The sequence below is a fragment of the Macaca fascicularis genome, chromosome 3 (genome assembly GCF_037993035.2).
Source record: "Macaca fascicularis isolate 582-1 chromosome 3, T2T-MFA8v1.1".
Taxonomy (NCBI): Eukaryota; Metazoa; Chordata; class Mammalia; order Primates; family Cercopithecidae; genus Macaca; species Macaca fascicularis.
The window spans coordinates 173463416-173487873 of NC_088377.1; the positions used below are offsets into that span (position 1 = coordinate 173463416).

Below are 24458 nucleotides of genomic sequence, written 5' to 3' on the forward strand. Positions count from 1 at the left end.
CTTGTATACTGATTCTGGAGGCAGTTTCAGAAGCAAAGTTCAACCAATGTTTTGGGTAATAGCAGCAAACTTGGAATAAGCCAACAACATCCTACAGGAATGTTTCAAAGAGCAACCCTGATGTGAATGTACAAATTCCGTCCATTATGGTTTAAAACCATTCTTTCGGAAAGATATTTATTCATATAAAAACATTTCAAAAGGTTCCCTAAATAATAATAATTTGTCCATTATATTTAAGTTTATTTACAAGTGATTTGATCAATTTTCTGCTTACTTGAAATGCTAGGGAATGCATGGGTGGGAGGAGAGGAGGCAACGTTTGGTGACCAGCAGAAACAGAGATTGATAGACTCTTTGATAGAATTGGAATTAGGCATAATTCTCCAGGAGTGCACCTGGGATGCATGGCAAAGTTTATCCTCACAGGATTCCCTCCCTGGCTGGTATGTCCTTCTGATCAGAGATGGGGAATCTAGAGAAAAACACTGCTCTTCTCTCAATGTAACTTGGTGCCAAATCTCATCCTACTGCTTCCTTTCCCTTCTCCTGTTGCTTTGAAACATCAAATAGGACTAAAGGCCAGATAAATCTGATGAGGCTATTACAAGAAATGCACTCAGTTTTCAGTTGCATGTCTCCACTAAAGTGGATATAAAATAAAAAAGGAACCAGGTAAGATAAAAGCGATTATTTTAAAACAACAAACAAACAAAAAACTGACCAATGATGGAACTGTTTTCTATCTTCATTGCAGTTACACAAGTCTATGCATTTGTCAAAATGCATAAACCTATGCATGAAAAAGAGTAGTTGGACCGTACGTAAATTAGAAACAACTAAATAAACATGAAATAAGCCCAGGCCTTTCCTTGGTAACCTACCAAGCAGGCACCCTGGTGGTGAGTCTTCTGGGTTCCTCTCACAGTTCTGTCATTGCCTGGCACTCATCACCCATCTCTGGCTGCTAAGTTCGTGCCCAACAGGTCTGCAGTTTCTGTACTTGTGAACTGAGGGGCAGGTGGTTGCTGGCTGTGGCAGTCAATCCCACTCTTCTACTTTTATCTTTAAAATACCATAGGAAGAAAGCATGGAAATAAAGAATGATTTTAGTTCCTTGGAAAGGGGTACCAGAAAAGAAATGTATTAGATTGAACCATATAAAATTGTCATTTTTCTAGGTCAAAAATGGTTGAATAGCACCAATTTCGTATGGGCCAACTTAGCACAACCAAACTTCTTTAACTCAGAATAATTTGTGGAAACTTGGTCTGAATTAGTGAAAAAATTGAATTATGAAATCTTTTAAAAGAGATACAATGTCATTACATTCAAGTATTGACAGTGACAGGAAACAGGTCAACAAATAAAAGCTTTCTACAGTCCCAGGAAGGAATGACTGGTTAATAAAGACAATTTGTAATGAGCCTACAAATATGTTGGGTAATTGGGTATTTGAGCCTACAAATATGATGGCCCACTGCCTTGTCCCTGTCACTGAGTGTGATGTCCCTGAAGATGAGGCTGTATGCCCAGCACAGTATCCTACACATGGCAGGAACTGCACAAAGCTGTTGTGAGATTTGAACCTCAATCTCGCATGCTGCCATTTTAAGTCAGAACACTCCGATTCTGTCCTTGGCAGAGATTCATTTGTTTATTCAGGCAACCCTTAATGAACACCTACTATACATCAAGAATGGTCCTAGGAATCAGGGATATAAAAACAAGATGCAGCCCCTGCACTGGAGCTGCTCTGGTGGGAGAGCCAGACGTGTAAACAGAGAATTAGAGCACAATGTAATTAGTGCTAATGGAGGCGTGGGCAGAGCGCTCTGGGGGCATGGAGGAGAAATGACTCCCTCAGTCTTGCTCATATCCCCCCAGCTGCTCCAAGATGCTTCACATAACTGTGGCGCCTGAAGAAAGAGGCTTTGCCCAAGGAGAAGACAGTGCTGGGTCAGTTCAATGTGTCAGCACACATAGGCACACACACGCACACACACATGCACAGGTGCACACACATGCACACACAAGCACACACAGAAACATGCACACACACATGCACAGGTGCACACACAGTTGCACACACACAATCATGCTCACACACATGCACAGATGCACATACACACACACACACACACACACACACACACACACACACACACACACTTGAAGGCCTCCTTCCCTCCTGTGGAATGGATTATGCCAGCCCTGCCCAATCCTCCTCTCTGGACCACAACTGAAACAGCCCAGGCACTGCTTGATTCAGTAAATGCCCCTGGAGGGTTGGTAGTGGTTGTGGGTGAATTCCTGCATCTCACTACGATCCTTCCCAGAGCCTTTCCTCACAGGCTTCAGGCAGGCTAGGCTGCCTGACAGTCACCATGGCAACAGGCCTCTCTTTACGCCTTCTACACATGTAGGGGGCTTCCTTGCTGGAGTGGGGGCCCCTGACCAGCGCCCCAGCCAAGCCTCAGACTCTGGATCCACCTTCCTGGGTTGTTCCAAGGTCGTTGTCTTCTGCTAGGTATCAATCATGTACGAGGAGCAGGTGGAGCTCTCTTTGTCCAGGCCTGACACCCAGGCTTACTGTGGAATTAAAGAGCTGTGGACAGTAGCTGCTCAAAAGGAAGGTGACAGATGAGTTCCTGAACATACAGGTTGTCAATAGCCAAAGACAAGATGGCCACCTAGGAGAGGAGCTGGGAGCCAGTTGTGGACAAATTCAAGTATGCTGATTGCAGGGTAACCAGGATGACAGAGACTGAAGTGAGGTGGGAACCAAGAAAGTAGGGATGCACAGGCTGGAGAAGAAAAGTGTCGTAGGGAACACACGTGGACTCAATGCACGTTGTATAGGAAAGGGGGTAGATGCAGTCTGTGGGGTTGTTTTAGCACCAGTGACACCAATTATTAGAAGAGAAAAGGCCACCATAATTTCTTTCTTTTTTTTTAAAATTATACTTTAAGTTCTAGGGTACATGTGCACAACATGCAAGTTTGTTGCATAAGTATACATGTGACATGTTGGTGTGCTGTACCCATTAACTTGTCATTTACATTAGGTATATCTCCTAATGCTATCCCTTCCCCCTCCCACCACTCTACAAAAGGCCCTGGTGTGTGATGTTCCCCTTCCTGTGTCCAAGTGTTCTCATTGTTCAATTCCTACCTATGAGTGAGAACATGCGGTGTTTGGTTTTCTGTCTTTGTGATAGTTTTCTGAGAATGATAGTTTCCAGCTGCATCCATGTCCCTATAAAGGACATGAACTCATCCTTTTTATGGCTGAATAGTATTCCATGGTATATGTGTCACATTTTCTTAATCCAGTTTATCATTGATGGACATTTGGGTTGGTTCCAAGTCTTTGCTATTGTGACTAGTGCTGCAATAAACATATGTGTGCATGTGTCTTCATAGCAGCATTTATAATCCTTTGGCTATATACCCAGTAATGGGATGGCTGGGTCAAATGATATTTCTAGTTTTAGATCCTTGAGGAATCGCCACACTGTCTTCCACAATGGTTGAACTAGTTTACAGTCCCACCAACAGTGTAAAAGAGTTCCTATTTCTTCACATCCTCTCCAGCACCTGTTGTTTCCTGACTTTTTAATGATCACCATTCTAGCTGGTGTGAGATGGTATCTCATTTTGGTTTTGAGATGGTATCTCATTGTGGTTTTGATTTGCATTTCTCTGATAAGGCTACCATAATTTCTTCCCCTTCCTCGTGTTTTGGTAAAGTTTCCTAAGCACCTAAGCCTTTCAAAGGTGAAAGGGGCTGCCTCTGAGGAGGTGAGCTCCTGGTCTACAAAGGTAATTAAGCGGCAGCTAGATGGCCACTGGGTGGGCATCTGAGTATGGGTTGGGGCTTCTAGTGTCCCATCCAAACCTGACTGGCCCCACCGCTGTCCTGTGAGTAGCTGTGATGTGTACCCCATGGTGCTCTCACCTGTAAAATGAGGAATGGAGCTAGGCGTGTCTCAGAACCTGTCTGCTTTACAGCCCTGTGTTCAGACCTCATTTTCTGAACCTGATCCTAATGACAGAGGCTTAACTTTATAGGTTGAAGACCCTTCCTATTTTTCTGAGCACTTTCACATCCATTATCTTGATGTTTCTTCCCCATTACTCTGCGAAGTAAATAGAAAAGATTGGATTCCCGAGGCAGAGGAATTGAAGGGGATTCTCCCAAGGTACCTAGTGAGTTAGCAGCAGAGACAACATGGATGCCAGGTCTTGGGACAGCCAGTCCAGCACACTGTCTGCTTGTGCCTGCTTTTGCCCAGGGCATGTTTGCTGGCTTTTCCACCATGGGCAGATAATGCCACAGAGAGGGGTTATTAGTGAGCAATACCATGCAGCATGCAATGCAGCAGAAACAACACTTAAGTAAAGTAAGCAGAGTTTCCAGAAATAAAAATATATATGTATTTCTAGATCTAGTTGTCAGTTGTTCTCAACTTTGGACTTTGCTACTAGGTAAACTTTGAGACACTAAAATGAAGTTGCTAACAATGTGTAATGTGAATACATGAGTTCTGTAAAAGTGACTTGTGCAAATGGATCTGAGTGCAATATACGTTGAATAATAAAAATGTTTAATAAATCTTAACTGGTTTTCCTTAAAACTCTTAGTGAGAGTGTGGCGATGGGAGGGGTTGGCCAATGGGTCTGCTTAGCATTGCATCCAAGCTGCAAATTCAACAGGAAGAATGTTTCTTGGGAAACTGAAACATCAAATGCTGAATAAGATCTCACTGCTCTGATTCTTTATTTAGGCCCCTGGAGAATAATGTGTCCCGTATGATGACTCAATAAGCTTTAACATCTTCTCCATGTGCTACAGGAAAGCCCCCTTCTCTGACTTCAAATCACCATGTCTCCTCCTTTTATTAAGTTCAGTGGGAACAATGAATACAAATTTGAAACCATACCCTATATATGTATATGACAGACCCTTCAGTGGATTACAACTTTCAGGGAAAAGTCTAAAACATTCAGTGTTGACTTTATCCTTGCCTCCAAGCGAATCGTGATGATAACTAGACTCAGAGCACCTTACTGTTTCTCTCTAGGGGCTGAGATGACCTTTTGTCTTCATCACCAACTCTTGGTGAAGTGGGAAGGAGAGAATGGCTTTTCTGTTCCACTTAGGTCTGCTCCTTGCTCACCTGTATGATGTGGAAGGGATGGAGGGTCAAGGGTAGAAGTAAGGGAAGCTGATGATGGAAGGATGAGGCTAAGCATTCATCATGCAGACGCCCCATCTCACCTTTTCAAGAGGCCAGAGGACTTTGGACTGGGTCCTTTTGCTATAAACATGTCGATCTGTGGTCAAGCTGGACTTAGGGGTAACCTCTGTGGTGCTGATGGTGAGGCACAGGAATCTGGGACCAGTGAGTCTTATATGTAAGTTATCCAAGTAACTTATATGTAAGTTAGAAACCCTGACCATGGAATTTGACACTTATTCACATTGAATGTTGGAAATGTTGGGCTGGGTGGCAGACGGTGTGCTGCTGGGGAGAGAAGAGGCTGTGCTGGTTTGTTGGGCCAGCCTGTTGGCATAAGCAAAGCCCAATATTCTCCATTTTTGCTCTGCTCACTGAATCTCTGGCTCCTTTTCCTAGAGGCTGAAGTTGATCTACATCAGGACAGTCTGGTCTGAACATCGTTGCAGCAGCCCTTGCGGGTGGTCTTTCAGGGTCTGCTTGCCCACTTCTAGGGTCTCAGGCTGTGTGGGCTACCTGGGACATTTTGGAGACAGCCAGTGTTGGAAAGTTCCTTCCTTATGTGGGGCTGAACTACACTTCTTTCCATTGCCCACTGTTGGTTTTAGTTCTTAATCTGGAGCTATACAAGATAGGTCTAGTGTCTCCCATGAGCCACCGCCTCACATACTTGAAGACAGATGCTCCATCCCACCTGATTTCACTTCTCATGACATGGTTTTCAGATCCTTCACTACCCTGACCACGCTTTCCTGGGTGCACATGAGTCTCTTTTTGCTGTGTTTGCACTATGGTGACAGATGTAGACTTAGAACTACATAGGAAGAGGCTTCTTTTCCTTGGAAGGGCTTCTTGTCCTAGGCAGGAGCTCCAAGCCCTGAGAGGAACACGCCCCTTCTTTCAACCCATGCTCCAGGATAGATAGCCCTGCTCTGTCAGCCTTCCTCACATGGAAGAGGAGGAGGCAGAAGCTTCCCAGGGTATACTCCTGAGAGCAGAGCACCTGTGGGGGCCAGACATGAGACTGGAAGTCGGGACATTGCTCTTATGACCACACACCCAATGCCAACATGATAGAGACGTCTATCTTCCCAATTCTTGTGGCCTGAATCCTTCCTGAAATCAATGCAGGGCTCCAGAAGAGCATGGAGTCCACCAGTCTCCCCCTTAATTCCCTCTTCCATGCAGGATATTTTAGATGGTGGGCATGACTGTGATGACCTCAGCACCATGGTGTGAGGCTGACTCACTCAGCATCTCTAAGCAGACTGAGCTCATCGCAAGCATGGACAGATAATGTGGGCTGAAGGAGACTGAAGGCTTTTACTGGGCATCACAGTGATAGCTTTTTAAATGGTGTTTTTCAAACAATCTCATTCATAAAGAAGAGCTGTAAGTACAGCAAAACATTGTTCTTTTTCTAGAACTATTTCAGATATGTTGCTGAAGTGATGTCTATCACCCTTGAATGCTTTAGTTTACATATCCTATCAACAAAGACATGCTCTTATGTGACCGGAGGACAACCATCAAAGGCAGGAAAGGAACTGATTGAATCCTCAGCCCCCATTCACGTTGTGCCAGTTGCCCCAGGAATAATCTTTATAGCAAAAGGATCTAGTCCAAGATCCCACACTGTATTTACTTGTCTCGTCTCTATAGTGTCCTTCCATCTGGAATAGTTCCCCAGTCTTTCCTTAATGCTTAGGATCTGGATGCTTTTGAAGACTACCGGCCAACTGTTTTAATGCATGCCCCTCACTTTGGCTTTGTAGGACATTTCCTCATGATTAATTTCAGACCATATATCTTTGGCAAGAGTTTCACAGAAACTTCTCATCACATCTTATCAGGCGGCACACGATTCTGTTTTGTCTTGGAATGAGGGATGCTGACTTTGATTACTTGCTTGCGGTAGTGTCTGCCAGGCATTTCCACCATTAAGCTACTCTTTTCCTCTTTGTAAGTAATCATGTGTGGAGATACTTGGAGATCAGCCTTGTTCACTTATCTATTTTTATTGGCATGAGCTCATGGTTTTATATCTTGTTCAATGGATTGCAACCTATGATCTTCATTATTTATTTTTTTTGCTCTGTTTGCCTCTGAGTTGGCCAGTAGGAGTCCCTCCAGGCAGGCTTCTGTGTGCTTTTCTCATCTTCCCTTCACACTTTGAGCACGTCTTTACTTCTGGCACAACGAGACATTCCAGGCTCATCTTGTACTTTCCTGCACCAGCCTGGAGAGTCCTGCTTCCTTGTAGAGAAGAATGCTGTTTAGAAACCCAGATCCAGGAGGTTAGATGTGATCACTGGTGTTGGAGTGTTCCTTAGGCCCTCTTGGGGGACAGAGTGAAGAAATATATACGTGTATGTTTACATATAGGTATGTGTACACATAAAGTTGCATTCATATTTACATATTGATTTGTCTATTTATTAAAAATCCCAAGTTCACATATATACTATAAATTCTAACACCTCAGGATTCACTTTAGTTTTTTTTTTTTCCTTTTTATATTTGTGGCTCCCCTCACTGCCAGCAGGAATCCTGGCTGTAGTCATCTTGAACATATTTCCTTAATTGATAAATCTCCCTATGTGTCACCAATCTTCCATTGCTGCCATCACTCCTTCCTGGCATAGATGCCCTCCTCATGCAATTTTGTCTCTAGCCTGTGCTGGGCTGTCCTCTGACCTAAGGCAGAAGCCCTCCCCATTCCTCAGGTCTCCACACTCCATGCTCATTGTCTCATGCTGCCCAAGCTCCTCATCTCCGTGGAGCCCCACACACCATGCTTGGTTCAGCTCTGGTCACCCTCTCATTCCTCTGTCACAGCCTCAGCCTCAATATACTGTTGGTCTCCAACACCTCTGTGGGCCACTGCATCTCCCTCCTGCTCTGGCACAGGTGCCTGCTCTTTTAGGTCTCACTAATGGTTTGCAGACTGAATAGTTTAAGCAGGGAAGGAATAGGAAGGAAGGAAGGAAGGAAGGAAGGAAAGAAAGAAAGAAGGAAGTAAGGAAGAAAGGAAGGAAGGAAGGGGAAGAGGAAGAGAAAGGAGAAGAAAGAGGAGGAGGAGGAAGAAGGAAGAAGAAGGAGGAGGAGAAGAAGGAAAAGAAGAAGGAGGAAGAGGAAGAGGAGGAGGAAAAGAAGAAGAAGCAGAAAGGAGGAGGAAAAGAAGAAGGAAGAAGAAGAAGAAGGAAGAAGAAGAAAAAGAAGAAGAAAAGAAGAAGAAGAACAGGGAGAAGAAGAAGAAAAGATGAATAGAGAGTGCTTCTTGGATCCTGAACTGCGGAGGGTGGGTCCTTCCTCCTCTGGTCCAGTGAATAGGTAAGGACTGTCACCTGGCAAATGGTGGGATGTGCAAAGGCCCGGTTAGCCAGGCAACCTGTATGTTGGCACGTTAGGGTAAAGTGCAGTGGGGATGGAGGCTGCCTTTGGGTAAAATGTAGATTATCCCATTCTGAGGCACATTAATGAACTGCTAATTGTGCTTTCTGAATGCAATTTGGTGCCAGTTGCAGGAATAACTCTGGCACCTGCTTGGACTTTAGACTTGCAGATTAACTCACATGGAAAGAGTAGAAAAACAGGGAATAATTTGTTCTCTAATAAGCCACTTGGAAGCCAACTCATTTCTACAGTTGGTGTCAGAAAAGTGCAGCTCAGTGATTGGAACAGGAAACTGTGTATCTGGTACGCAGAGTTCTGTGCTGTATCTGCCAGGACTTGCTGAGCAACTCACCTCACTTTGCATCTACTGGCCTCAAGTTACCTTCCCACTATTAGGGATAAGAATACTTTTATTCAGTTTGGACAAACTGGATCTGAAGAACCCCGTGTTTTGCATCTGTCACTTAGAGTCACATGGACAGCTCTGATAAATACGCCCAGAAGCCAGGAGAGCAGAAAGTGAGCGTCTGCATTTATGAGCAGTTCTCAGGGATGTGATTCTCAAAGTGGGTCCCCTGTACCAGAAACATTGTCATCACCTTGGATGTTGTTGGAGATGCAAATCCACAGGCCCCACCCAGACCTACTGCACCAGACACTGAGGGTGGGGTCTAGTAATCTGTGGCTTAACAAACCCTCTAGGTGATCTGATGCACGATGAGGTTTGAGAAGCACTGACTGTTCTAGGAAGTGTGGATCTGTCAAGCAGTGTTTACTGAGTATTAAGTTACTTAACAAGTGGTTACTGGGGTCATACTATGTGCCCTACAATGTGCTAGGCACTGTGGGTTGAATAATTAACAAGACAGCCCTCACAGAGCTTATTGTTTAATAAGTGATGCATTAAACAAGCAAACAGGTGTAATGCTGGGAATGAAAAAGCAGGTGCTTGGAGGGTGAACAGTGCAAGGTGCCTGTTTAGGTAAGGCAGTCAGAGAAGGCCACTCAGAGGAAGTGGCATTTATGCCTCAGCCATGCTGTCAGGAAAGCCAGGGAACATTGGCTGGAGGGAGGTGCAGTGTAGGGGCATTTGTGCCAGATGAAGATGGGACTTGAAGCTCAAAACCACAGGAGCCTCTCCTCATCTTTCCTTGCCTTTTCTGAGACAACTCTGGAGGAGGGGTGGTGACTCCCTGGCACAGGAACTCTGTTTATCATCTAGCTGAGTGGAGATAGCATCATCATCATTTTCCAGGGGCCAGATATTTGCAATATTAAAAAAGAAATCATGTGATTTGCTGACAGCACTTAATGGGTAATTCAAGGGGCCTTATTATTCCTATACATCATACCTGGCTTGTGACAGGCAGTGAGCTCTCTGGCACAGAAGGAGAGCACACGTGCCTTCGGTTTGGGCTTTTTCGTTCCTGAGTGACAACTGACAACTAAGATCATGTTTGGATGGGTGGCCTCGAGTCTTCATTAGGGGCCACTTGGTGCTAAGGGATGCAGTTGAGGGACCCTCTGAAGGTAGGGACTGACTCATGGCTGTTCAACCCAAGGTCTCCTACAGAGAGAGCAGCCAGAGAAAGTACTCCCACACCTGCTGACTGCTGACCCGGTGCGGGCAGGGCATGAGGTGTGCTTCTCCTCCTACGGGAGTTGGTCAGAGGCTCTATCTTATAGTTTTGAGATGAGGGCACATCTTCATCACTGAGCAATATTTTTCATTCTCTGTATGTGTGTGTGTGTGCGTGCATGTGTGCATTTTTTTATCCACTTGGGTTGCATTCTTCACCATTCTTGGACAGGCATTTACTTCCCCAGAACAGCATCTGGCAGAAGAGAAGACAACTGTGGAATGAATGGATGGATGCATGGATGGATGGGGAACTGCCCTGAAACTCAGGGAGCACAGGTCTTTGGAGCGGGAGCAGAGTTCACATCCCAGAGAGGACAGCGCCCTTGGGCATTTGTCTTGTGCTTGGTTGGGACTGCCCCACTATATTTGGAGACCTACATTGGGGGTTCCTCAGCTCTTGGAAGGGTGACCTCGATGGTTAGGTGGCATATGCCTAGCACTGAGCCTAGCACACATTAGGCATCCAAAAAGCTGCTGTTGCATGACTGCATTCAATCATTTTTTTTTCAGGTCAGGGATTATTATTTGTAACATATCAACCTTCCTGGGCTCCCCCTGGCTAGTGCAGAGTGGGATGCAGGACAAGGCAAAGCCCAGAGCGCGATGCTCACCTCCTGTTTACCCCTCCAAGGAATACCACAGACAGTGTTGTGGGGAAAGAGATCCCAGAAAGGATGCAGGAGCATGACTCTTTCCTGGATTGGCCCGGGGCTTTTCTGTCATTCACATGTGCATCTTGTGTACCTTTTTTTCTCCTTGGAAAGCAAATATGGCCTTGTCTGTTTGCCTACATCTGGTCTCAGGACACTGCCCAACTAATCACATTGAGGCAGTGAGGGGCTGGAACAATTGCCCCTCTTGATCCCATGATTGGGAAACTATGAATATGCCTGCCTTTCCTCTTAGCTCTTGGTCATCCTGAAGGAGGCTAGGAAGGCCCATCTGTATAAGGGGGTAGTTGGCGTGAGATGAAATAAGTCTGCACAGCATTATTTACAATAGCTAGAAAGTGGAAGCAACTCAAGTGTCCAGTGATGCACTGATGGGGGAATGAATAAACAAAATGTGGTAAGTACACATGCAGAATTGTTATCCAGACTTTACAAAAAAGAAAACCATGATGCATGCTACAGCATGGATGAGCATTGAAGACAAGCTAGATAAAATAAACTAGTCACAAAAGGGCAAACACTGTATGATTCCACTTATATGAGATGTCTAGAATGGGCAAAATAATGAAGACAGAAAGTAGAAAAGAAGTTACCAGGGACGAGGGGGAGGGGGTAATGGGGAGCTGTTGTTTAGTGAGTGTGGAGTTTCCATTTGGGAAGATGAAAAAGTTCTGGAAATGGATGGTGGTGATGGTTGCAGAACAATGGGAATGTACTTAATGCCACTGAACTGTATACTTAAAAATGGTTACAATGGTACATTTTATGCTATATCTATTTAATCACAACTTTTGAAAAAGTCTGCAGAGGAGAGACTTGGTGATATAGTTTGGCTGTGTCCCCACCCAAATCTCATCTTGAATTGTAGTTCCCTTAGTCCCCGCAGGTTGTGGGAAAGACCTGGAGGGAGGTATTTGAATCATGGGGGCGGGTCTTTCCTTTCCCATGCTGTTCTTGTGATAATGAGTAAGTCTCATGGGATCCGAAGGTTTTATAAAGGGTGCTGCCCCTGCACATGCTCTTTTGCCTGCCTCCATGTAAGACGTGCCTTTGCTTCTCCTTTGCCTTCCACCATGATTGTGAGGCCTCCCCAGCCATCTGGAACTGTGGGTCCACTAAACCTCTTTCATTTATAAATAAATTATCAGTCTCGGGTATGTCTTTATTAGCAGTGTGAGAACGGACTAATACACTTGGTGTCGCAAGTTGTGCCTTCTGGATGCAGATGCTGGGATGGAGTTTGGTCTATGAGATGTTGTTAGGGATCAATACCTCTGAAAAGAAAGGGACGAAGTAGGACTGAGAAAAGGCAGAAGCTGAATTGAGTCTGTCACACAGGTCCCCAAAAGCCTCGGAAGTTTTGGAGTGTGAATTGCCCATCAGGACAAAATGATCAGGCCTCTGATGCCTGTGCCTCTCTCAGATCCCTGATGTGGCTCAGTTGAAGCTGACCTTGAAGGAGCTGTCAGTTGTGAGGTGGGGAGGGGAGGGTCTCTACTGACCACAGAAATGGGGAATCTCAGTGGCACTTTTCTGTCTACCACAGTGGGGAGATAGCAGGTCAAAGAGTGCTATGCAGAATGGTTAAGCTGTTGATGCCTTCATTTAACAGGTTGGTATCTCTGATACCCTGTCATGGGGTGAAGTCACTTGCACATCCAGTGAGCAAGTCTAGAACCATCTTCTTCCAACTCTCAGCCCACACCCCTTGCAGCTTTCCTTGCCAGTCAGAGCTCAGATCCCATACTTAGCTCAGTCTCTCAGCTGTGGGGTAATCAAACCCACCACACTACCTCATGGAATTTCCAGGAAGATAAAGTCAGGTACTTTAGCTTTATGCAAAACAATACTCTGAATGACTCAAAAGGAAAAACAGGATTGTTCCCACGTCAAACGGGGAATTTGTAATACAGCAGTAATAATAATTCAGAAATGAATGGATTTGAGTGCTAATTCAACAGGTGCTTCACTAGGAGTGTTTGAGCAGATAATGATTTTTATACTTTATGCCCCATGCATCTGATTCGCCACACATTTGCTGAGCACCTATTAAGTGCATAGCACTCTATGGGATACAGACAGGGAGATAGGAGGGTACCAGGCCTGGAGTATGTTCCTTCCCCTGCAGAAGCAGGACAAGCTAACAGCTGCAACAGGCAGCATCTGAGCAAGATGAGGGCAAAGGTGCTGGGCCCTGCATCAGCCTGAGCCCTCTGAAAAGCACTGCTTCCCCACGTTCCACTCAAGGGCCATGAACTGTCTATCGAGCAAACTTTTAATGAAAAATAACAGTTTAACCAAAAAGTCAATATCAATTTCTCTGCCCCAAGTCACAAAGATTTTCAATCCTTCAAACTCCATCTGAGCATCTGTGTCCAGAAGCTCAACCTGCAAGGCCAGCTCTCTCCTCTGCAGACTCATTTCTATCCCACAGCAAGTTGTCACTGTCTGTAAACAGGACCTTCCTGGACCCTCCCACAGAATAACAAAAAGGGACTGTGTGTGTTTCCTAGGGTGAAACTGGGTGGCCTAATACAGCAGAATTCTGTTGTCTCACAATTCTGGAGGCCAGAAGTCTGAAATCATGGTGTTGGCAGGGCCACACTCTGGGTTGCTGCTAATCCTTGGTGTTGCAGCAGCTGCATGACTCCAGTCTTGCCTTCATCTTCACATGGAGTTCTCCTTGTGTCCCTGAATCTTCACATGACAGTTGATATGGTTTGGCTGTGTCTCCACCCAAATCTCATTTTGAATTGTAGCTCCCATAATCCCCACGTGTTCTGGGAGGGACCTGGTGAGAAGTAATTGAATCATAGGGGCAGGGTTTTCCCATGCTGTTCTCGTGAGAGTGAATAAGTCGCATGAGATCTGGTGGTTTTATCAAGGAGAGTTTCCCTGCATATGCCCTCTTGCTTGCTGCCATGTAAGACATCACTTCGCTCCTCCTTGCCTTCCAACATGATTGTGAGGTCTCCTCAGGCATGTGGAACTGTGAGCCAATTACATCTCTTCCCTTTATAAATTACCCAGTCTTGGGTATGTCTTTATTAGCAGCATGAGAATGCACTAATAGAACTGTATTAGTACACTCCAGTATGACCGCATCTTAATTAGTTACATCTGTAATGACCCTATTTCCAAATAAATTCACATTCTGTTGTACTGGGGATCAGGAATTCAATGTATCTTTTTTAGGTAAGACATGATTCAAACCAAAACAGGAACCCAGAAAATATACTAGCTTTCTTGTAGACACAGGCCAGGAGTAGTTGGGTGTGTCTGACTTGGGGGTGTTTTTCTGTGACTGTGTGTAAGGTACGTCATAGTTCTAAGTTGATGGAACACCAGAATCTGCAGACTTTGCCAAACATTCACACTGAACTACTATTTACATTTTTATTTTCAAGCCAATTATTTAAGTACAATTGGCCCTTGAACAATACGGGGTTTAGGGGTGCTGAACACCCCCACATAGTTGAATATCCAAGAATGACTTTCGATTCCCTAAAACCTTAACTACTAAAAGTCTACTGTGGACTGGAAACCTTACAAATGCCATAAATAGTTGAATAAAACGTTTTGTATGTTATATGTACTTTATACTGTGTTTTTACAACAAAGTAAGCTAGAGGAAAGATATTGTGATTAAGAAAACCTTAAGGAAGAGAAAATATATTTACTATTCGTCATCATAACATTTTCATCCTTGTTATCTCCACGTTGAGGAATGGAAAGCGTTGGTCTTGCTGTCTTAGGGTGGCAGAGTTGAAAGAAAATTCACGTCCAAGCGGTCTTGTGCGGTTCAAACCCATGTTGTTCAAGCTCCACTGTAAAAGCATATGCCTTAATGATGGCCTCAAGCATAGTTGGGACATTCTTGCCTTTCAGACTAGGATGCTAAATGTAGCAAATACTTTATTGAGGGAAGGCCATAATTAAAGAAACACTGTCCCAAGAACTGAGCTGGGAAAAGGAGCAGATTTAATGGTTTGTTCCTTTTGACCTGCTGTGGGTATTTGCTGGCATTTTGTTTTCAGTAGCATAAGTGCTTACCTATCTCAGCTTGTGATTATGTCTGTGTGTTAGTCTGTTTTCACGCTGCTGATAAAGACATACCCAAGACCAGGAAATTTACAAAAGAAAGAAGTTTAATGGACTCACAGTTCCACGTGGTTGGGGAGGCCTCACAATCGTGGCAGAAGGCGAAAGGCACCTCTCACGTGGTGACAGACAAGAGAAGAGAACCTGTGCAGAGGAACTCCCCTTTATAAAACCATCAGATAGCGTGAGACTCATTCACTGTCACAAGAACAGCACGGGAAAGACCCAGCCCCATGATTCAGTTAGCTCCTACTGGGTGCCTCTCATGACACATGGGAATTGTGGGAGTTATAATTCAAGATGAGATTCGGGTGGGGACACAGCCAAACCGTATCAGTGTGTGTGTGCATGTTGTGTGTATGTTAGAGTGTTGGGATTATTCATTTCCATTTCTACTTGCTGTTGGTGTGTGAGGTGTGAGGGGGCACATAGGGAAGATACCATGCATTTGAAATCTCTCTCCAAAACAATAAATGTCAAAAACTACATGGAGGCTGGAGGGCATTCTGTCCCTTGGCAAAGGACACACTCAATGGTGACCGAGCATAGTGGTGCTGACTGTACCCCCTGGCCATACCCCTGACCCTGGGGTGAGCAGATCTCTTGCCTGGCTGCTGTTTCTTTCTGGGATACTCCTTCCCTGTTCCCAGGAGATGCCCTGGCTCAAGGGCACTTTCCAGAGTGGAACTTTCTGCTGCTTCTTAAAGTTCTTCCCGGCCTAGTTGCTAAGCAATGCTGGTGCTCACCAGAGGGGCTGCTCCTGCTCTGGGCACAGGTTCACCATCCCATCTGCAATTTAAATTCCCTGACAGGCAGAGGCAGCCGAGCTGTTCACTGGAGATTGCAAAAAGTTAGATTGAAATACAGGGAATATCCAATGCCTCGAGCCCTTCATAAATTATCCTTTGATAGTAACTGGGAGAGAGATGAGAAAAGAGGGAGTGAGAAGGTGCCAGAGAGGGGAAAGCGTTGCAGTTTAGACCTACACACTGGATTTACCTTTGATCAGTGTTCTCCATTCCCCCTTTGCCCTAGTGTGTGCTCACTCTCAGTCCTCTCTCTGGACCTTCTGGCTGTCTCCAGTCATCTCCCTTATTCCACCTTGTTAGTGAGCTTCTAAGCATCTCTTTTGCTTTTCCCATGGCTGTCTGGACATGAAGAAGCAGGGACAAAGCCACTGACTGTTTAGCAGGACCACACAGGTTCCACTGTGGCCAAGTCCCCAAGGGCGCCTCTCCTGGGGCAGCCTGCAGCCCTCCAGGGCCTGGCAATGAGAAGCTCCCTTAGCAATGTCCAGAGCTACAACTGTCTTGACAATGGCTGGACAGCCTGCTGAGGCCCCAACTGAAATTCTTGGGGGCACCCAGGCTCCTTGGAGCCCAGCAGAGCCCCAGGGGAAGCTGTGCCCCTCAGCCCCCTGCAGGTGATTCGTAGTGAAGGAGGCATGGAGCTGGGCTGCACCATCTCTTCAATTTCCCAGCTCGGATCCATGAGGCATCAGAATCAGGCACTGCCAAGGAGCTTGCAGAATCTGCCTCACTGGAGATTGGATTCTGGGATTAGTTCTCTCCTTCAATCTTTCTCCTCTCCCATTTCACTCTTTGGGTCCTGTCTTTTTAGTTTCAGTGTCCTCCAATTTTAAAAACATCCTCTTTCATTTGTTTTTCTCCCTATTCCTCAAACACCACTATTAAGTCATTGGGCATTACAGGTTCTGCCAGGGAGGACTGACAGCTGGGTTCAGGACCTTCCAGTGTAAGGCAGACAACTGTGACCAAAACTGGTTCATGGAGACACTGGCTATTTCCACTGACATGCCACACTTGGGCCCTGGCTGGTGGCCTGTGGACAATAGAACCTGGCCTTAAGGAGCCTTCAGCCTTCAACTGGGTTATTTGTGCCTAGTGTGCTGTAAGGTTAGGGCTGACAGACAAAAGTACAAAGATCTTGGGTGTTGAGGGAAGTTAAGAAGAAGCCATTTTACACTTACTAGGGGGGCTATAATCCAGAAACAAGATAACAAGTGTTAGTGAAGACGTGGAGAAACTGGAACCGCCATACAATGCTGGTGGGAATACAAAATGGTACAACCTCTGTGAATAGTTTGGCAGCTCTTCAAAAATATAAACACAAAATTACCATAGGATCTGGCAATCCTACTGCTAGGTAGATCCTGAAAAAAATTGAAGGCAGGGATATTTGCACATCAATGTTCATAGCAGCATTATTCACAACAGCCAAAAGGTAGAAGCAACCCATGTGTGCATTGATGGATGAATGGATAAGTAAACTGTGGTATATCCATACCATGACATATTATTTAGTCATCAAAAGAAAGGAAATTTTTATATATGCTACAGCATGGATAGACTTTCTGAAAACATCGTACTAGGCTAAATACACCAGACACAGAAGGACAAATACTGCATATTCCATTTATAAGAGAAACCTAAAATAATGAAATTCATAGAGACAAAGTAGATTAGAGGTTATCTGGGGATGGGGACAGAATTTGTACTGGGGATGATGAGACAGTGGTGATGGTTACACAATATTGTGAATGCACTTAATGTCACCAAATTGAATGCTGACAAATGGTTAAAATGATAAAAAATAAGTTATGCATATTTTGCCATAATAATAAAAATGAATGGCATAAAGCAGCCAGTGTGGTGAGGGGGAGCTGGGAGGAAGTTCTCCTGTGATAAGTGGGAGGGTGAGGAGGGCAGAGGCAGCCATCAGAATGTCAGTGCTGAAAGGCACCAGACTTGCTTTGAGGAGGGCAAAGGGACACCACGTGTGGAGACGAGGCTGAGAAATAGGACTGAACGCTGAGCGTGAGTGTGAGTCCATGCCACATGTGATGTCGGGAGAGGGCGTGAGTTATGCAGGTCACCAGGTAGAAGTGAGGAAGGTCCGTAGAGAGCCTGAAATCCTGATCTTACTCTGCAGATAACAAAACAAGACCCAGAGACTTTCCCAGGGTTTGGAAAATAAAAAGGAGGATGAGTCTTTGGCCATCCCATAGGGGATTCAATTTCAGCCAAATGGCATTCCACCCAGACCCTTCCCAATATTAGTTTCAAATGAAGTTCTGGGGAGGAGCTGATGGAGGACAATGGAGATGAGCTAAAAGGGAGCGCTGGCCTGGAGGGCGTGCTGATCAGGGTCTGCAAGTGTTTTTGTCCAGCCTGTCCAGTTTCCATCTCCTGCCACCTCCCTAGTCCTTCTAGGGCATCAATCGCCCCTTCACCCCTGTTCCAAATGGAGCCTTGGAGACCTGCAGTGGTGGCGTGCTCTGTCCCTGTGGATGGGAGCGCAGGGGGAGAAATAGCCTGGAGCTGCTCACCGGAACAGCTTGACACCAAGAACGAGGAGCTCGGTCCAGATATGAGGGTTTGGAGAAAGCTTGCTAGAGGACAGGCAGTATTCTCAGAGCTGCAGGTGGAGGACAGGACTCTTAGCATCCATAATGCCCTTGGAGCTGGAATTTTGACTAGATTCTCTTTCATGGTGTCCAGTGGCTTGTCTTTGTCTCTCTCCTCCTCACACTTGCCTTCTTTCTCCACCTGCTCCTGTCTCTTCAGTCCTCCCTACAGGAAGCCCCAGGCAGTGTTTCTGAGGCAGGTGGCCATGGATGGATTCCAGCCATATTCAAAGCCACTAGCCCTGTTTTCTCAGGTGAGCCAGACGCGTTCTATTCCACCATTTGATCTTTATGCTGCTCATGCATCTTGTTACAAATAGTTCAACCTTCCCTGTGTTGACTGCAGCACTAGGACATTACAGTAATGTGCCCATTCAAATCAAGTGGATGCAAAGATCGCTACAGCAGCTTTTAGCCACGGAACATTTAGCCGTCAATAATAGTATTTCGGGTCCCTCAGGGACATTCCTCTGCTGATGCACCTGGGATGCCTTTTTCCTCCTCCCCACCACAACGCCCAGAACTAAGGAGGGACAAAAATGACTTTTGTTGATGAGGAAACAGAAATTCAAGTAAGGGAACATCATGCAGAAAATAAGAGGGTTAGGCCTGATAGGACCACGATGATCATGATAACAACAACAATAATTTTGTGCACTTCTGTGCTGCTTACTGAGTGAAGCGGGTTACTTGCATTGGGGTAGGTTTTACACCCCCAATTTCTGGATGAGGTGAGGCTGAGGGGGTCAGTAGCTGTCCTAGGCACAAGGAGAATGCCACCTTACAGTTTGTTCACCAGTTCTTCCCAAAGCCTATGCTTGTGATCTGACAAGGAAAGCAACTCAGGGCTGGCTCCATGAACATTCTAAAATCAGAGAGGCTTCCTTTCCCTGCTGCCTCCAAGGCCCCATGCTAGGACCCTCCAGCTGGTGCTGTCCGGGGACCTCTTCCCCGGTCCCTCCCGCTTTCCTCGAGCAGTATTCCCCTCACCCCCCTCCTGCTCCAGCCCCAGCCAGTGTCCCTGGTGGATTCTCACTGAATATGTTGCCCCCACCACCAACAGCATTTTTATTTGCACATCCTTGGGGATGCCTTGCCTGAAGGAAGGAGTCCGTGGGATTGTCCAGAGATGAGAGGGAAATATTGCACAGTGGGAGTCCCAGCAGGGGCGAGGAGCAGGGGAGATGGCCGGAGGCTCTGTCTCCACCCTCCTCTTACCACTGCCAGTTTCCAGGGAAAGCCAACCCAGACAGAGCAGGGCAGTGGCACTACTGCTTGCTAATGCTGTAGCATATCTGGTACCTCAGTGAATTTTCCAGGACATGAGAGGCCCATGTAATAGGTCAGGAAACTGAGCCACAGAGAGGACATGTGACTTAGCACAAGGGAAAAGAGTGGTTGAAATGGAACCAGATTCCAGGAGGCCTCATTCCCAGTCCTGTACTCTTCCTGCGGAGACACCATGCTTTGAACCAAGCTCAAAGTTGCCAAAGTGAACATTTTAAAACTTCTCCCAGGGCTCAAGAGATGGCCGAGTGAAATCTCCAGACACTGCGGCTCCCACAGACTCCTTAATGGGCCCTTCACTTCATGGGCACAGTTTGGTGGTTGGGGTGAGAGGAGCTTCGTGGAGAGGACAAAGGATGGGGAAGGAGCCTAAATCCCAAATGTAACTATTTTGACCTAAATCCCAAATGCAAGGATTTTGTCCTAAATCCCAAATGCAAGGATCCCCTCCCTTTCCTCACAGAGTTCAGGCGGCCCCTCTTCCTTCTCCCAGGTTCTATACCCTCCTGTCTGAGTCAGAGCACCCTGGAAAGGGAAAGTCCTCTGGATGCGTTAGCGGCGGCAGGCTTTACTAAGCCGGCTTCTCTGGTGGGTGCGCGCGGCTGCGGGTTCCAAGCTCGGGCTCTGTGCCGGCCCGGGCTCGTGCTTCCTCGTTCTAGCAGCAGAGGGCGCGCCTGTCCTTGGAGAAGGAACCGCGCGGCCGCAGCCCCTTCCTCGCCAACTGCTGGCTGCCTGGGGACCGGCGCGGGAAGCCGGGAACAGTGGCTTTGCGGAGGGCGACCCAGGTGGACAAAAGAGCTCGGCACACCGTGTGTCCCCAGGCCCGCTTCCTCCGTGCGCCCCTGTCATCTGCTCCATCTCCGGGAAGCAAAGGGACTTGGAGTGTGGCACAAAGAGCAGAGACGCAGCGGCCGGGTCACCAGGATGGTGTCCTCACCTGAGGCCAGGCCACACCTAGGCCTCCCCACACGCTGTTCCTATAGGAGTGCCACCAGAACTCACTCCAAAAAGGAATGGACGGCGAGGGTTTGTAAATGGGACAGCACTCTGGGAGTGCAAAGCCTGGGACCGGTCCCGGTGGCAAATTGGCCAGTCCTGGAGCCTCTATGTGCCCAGTTTCTGTATAATGCAAGGACGCTGAATGAGGACATGGTCCCTAAAACCCTTCCAGGGCCAGCATCTGGGATCTCATGCTTACATCATCTTGTCCTTCCTTTCCATGGACTCCGCCTGTTGGACAGAGTCCACTGACGTGCACCTGCCTGAGCTGAGCGGGGAGGGGCCAAAGTTGTCCTCTGTGAAGTCACAGAGAGCCCGAGAGCAGCAGGGTCGGTCCTCCTGCCTCTCATCTCGCGTTCCTCCTGCTCACAGGAACCAGAATCCCTACCAAGTTTCCATCCTAGAGACAGTCGAGGTGACTCATTTCACCCCCTGGTGGGCTTGGTTGGCCACACTCATTGGGTGCGGCACCTCTGATGTGGGAGGCAGGGGTCGGTGGAGGGGAAGCACTTCCTCCACCGGGGGCCAGGTTGTGGGAAAGGCTGGGAAAACACACGCTCTGACGCAGGCTCTTCTGTGACTTACCTTGGGTACACGGGAGAAATCCTTCAGCATCCCTGAGCCTCCATTAGCCCGTCATGAAACGAGAGGTTAGAGATGGTGTCCACATCCCTTTACTGTTTTGATGTCTGCACTTGGTGAATCCCGGTCAAGCACACCTAACCACTGCCTCTCTGGAGAAGGAAAATGAAGGAGGAGGAGGTAGGGAGGAAAGAGAGACCATTTAGGAGGAGAGCAGAGTCAGAGGGGAAAAAGGGTGGATGGGAGGATGCAATGGGTGGGTTTGCACCTGCTCAGAGGTGGGCAGCTGAGCTTTGAGGAAGGTGCTTCCCTGCACTGCATGGTGTGGGATGCTGTGTGTAGGCGATGGGCAGGAAGTGGGGGTTCTGGTGAATTAGGAGGACATATCTTGATAGAAATCCAAGTGTGCTCTCAGTCCATCCATGTAGACAGGATATAACCTCTTAGGACATTCAGAAACTGAAAATAGAGCATGTATGGCTCTGGAAGCAAGGCTCTCTCTCTCTTTCTCTCTCTCTCTGTATGTATATGATGTGCAAATGCACATGCAATAGAAATACAAGCACCATGCAGACTGCATAGGTAGGCATCATCAATAAACATTTATTCAGCACCTACACTCAGAAACTCACGCACATTTACAAGCCAACATATCCTGCTATACACATGTACAAAAAAGATCACATTGACCCCTAAGGCAAAGAACCACTCGCTTGAAGAAGCTTCTCTTACAAGATATTAATAAAATACACAGGCACATTTTAACTTTAAAAACTCTGGAGAAGGAAAGAAGGAGGGTGAAGAGACGGGGCTGGAGGGTGGAATGGGTAAGGCAGGGCTAATCACAAAGTACTTAGCCCATGCATCTGGGCCTCTCTGTAAGCACCATATTTCACGATACCTTCAACCTGATTTTCCAACTCATTGAAAACACTTGCCAGCTGCTGCTGAGTGACTCCATTTACCGTTTACATGAGCTCGCTCTAACAGGGCCCCCTGGAAGGTAGTTCCTGAGGAGAGTTATGGGTGGAAATGGAGTTGGAGGCCCTAGATCTTGGAATTTTGATCGGGGAATGGGAGAAGGCAGAGTAGGGTCATCACCCAGGAGGGAGAGGGTGGGGCAGGCCAGGAGGGATGGTGGGAGGTTCTGGTAACTTCCACGGGCACATCTTGGATAGGAATTCTTTGTGGTGGGTAGTGTAAACTTTTTTCACCTCCATCACCCCACATGCAGACTCAAATATACAGACATGTGAAATGACATATGGGGATTTCATAGTACCTCACAGGATGGCTCCCAGGAGCTGGTCCTCTTGCAGATATGTTAGTTATCTGCCTCTGCATTGATGAGCAGAGTGTCCCCTTGCAGGACCCCATCTGTCGTAAACACCACCTCCATGGGTCTGCCATGATTCCCTCTGTTCTCTCCTCTCAATCACTGCAATGTGGGTCCCTAATGCTGCAGGCTGCTCCTCTCCCATTTCCCCCTCCTGTCCTGTCCCTTTTTTTCTGTCCTCCTCTGCCTGTGACAGAAGCTTCTGGAAGAAAAAGGAGGCTCTCCTATTAGCACATTTGTATGAATAGATGGGTTTGACAGGGTGCTGGCATGCTAAAATGATAGATAATCCTCCTGGGAGGAACTGAGACGCTGAGCAGCTACGTTGTGATTAGAAAGCACGGGGGAATTTCCAGGAAGGTGAAGGCTGGCTTTCCCTGGTGAGGCATCCAGGGACCTCGTCAGCCACAGGTCAGATACTGACCCCTTCGGCTGGTTAATCCGGTCCATTCCCATGGTAGCCTGTAATCAGTCCACAGTCTGGGATCAAAGTTTAGCAAGTCCTCCATGTTTTTCCCACACAGACAGGGGCCTGAGGACCCCCACCCCACTATTAGAGACCCCTCAATCTTTGCCTTCAACTCCAAAGCCAGACCCAGATCTGTACGGGCTGAGAGAAAATCTTCAGGGAAACCTTTTGCCTTTGTAGCCATGCCAGTCACAACCCCAGGCTGTGGCGCTGGGCTTCTCCCAGTCTGGTTATGTGGGGATCTCATCATCAGAACTCATCTGTATTACCCCGATTAGGTGACTCTGGATCAGCCAGGTGGCATGGAGGAGGCCTGCTCTTTCCCCGCTCCCTCCCTGGGGCACCTGCCTTCAAGGTCTGCTCTGCTGTTAGCCCCTCCTCCTTGCTCCTAAGCTCCACAACTTCACTTAATCAGCTTCCTCCGCTGCCTCTCATTTCCAGCAGGGTGTGGCTGTGCTGGGAAAGAGACTTGGCCTGCAGCCACACAGTGATTCAGAAGACGCTGAGTGAGGACCTCTGTGTCCCTGCTCCGAGGACTCGGAGATGACCCGTCCCAGGACACTCAATCCTGCCTGCAGATGCTAGGCTCTGAGGAGATGCCTGCTATAGCACCAGCACATTCTGCAGAAATGTTTTGAAATGCGTTAATAAATAACTGGAGAACAGTATCTATACAATTACCTAGATTTGCCTGAACTTTGCAGGGCAACTAAACAAACAGACATATTATACGTTCGCAGAAAGGCCACAGTACAGAAGACAAACCGAGGCTTGGTTACCCTGAGGATCAGCAGCCGGATCTTTTTCTGAAACAAATTTCCTGCTAGAGAGTCCCTGATATCTGTGATGCAGTATTTCCCTAGTTTTTATTTCTACTTCAATGAGGCACCTCAATGTGAGTTTCCTTTGGGAAAAGAAAATCAAATGTCCCCACAGCTTTGTGCCCAGTTGTGAAGGACAATTTCAGCATTGATCACCTGTCTGGACTCTTGTGGGGAGGAGGCCAGTGGGCCTAGTAAGACCCTTAGCACACTCGGGCTGTCTAGCCTTAAGGAAACCAGACCTGCCAGGAAAGCCGGAAAGCTATGAAGAGATTTTTCTCTGCCTTCCTTGGGGGACAGTCTTCCAGAGCAACAATGCACCATGCATTGACAGAAAACTCATTATGTTCAAGGTGCTGGGAGAAGCTAGTTGCAGATACTTAGAGCAGTAAGTCTTTAAGTTAGACGTAAGGAAGGACTTCCAGCTATTGGTATTGATATAGTGGGACCCAAGCTTGCTTCACAGCTTGCAGCATCAGGGAAG

The 24458-nt window shown here is 46.9% G+C and overlaps 1 long non-coding RNA gene across 1 annotated transcript; it reads left to right on the forward strand.

The window, feature by feature from the left end:
• Positions 1–289: 289 nt before the first annotated feature.
• LOC123572292 (uncharacterized) lies at positions 290–23817 on the forward strand. The gene is made up of 5 exons (XR_006696720.2): positions 290–446; positions 2531–2732; positions 4299–4406; positions 7019–7205; positions 23595–23817. It is a non-coding gene; the product is annotated as an uncharacterized lncRNA (long non-coding RNA).
• The last annotated feature ends 641 nt before the right edge of the window (positions 23818–24458 follow it).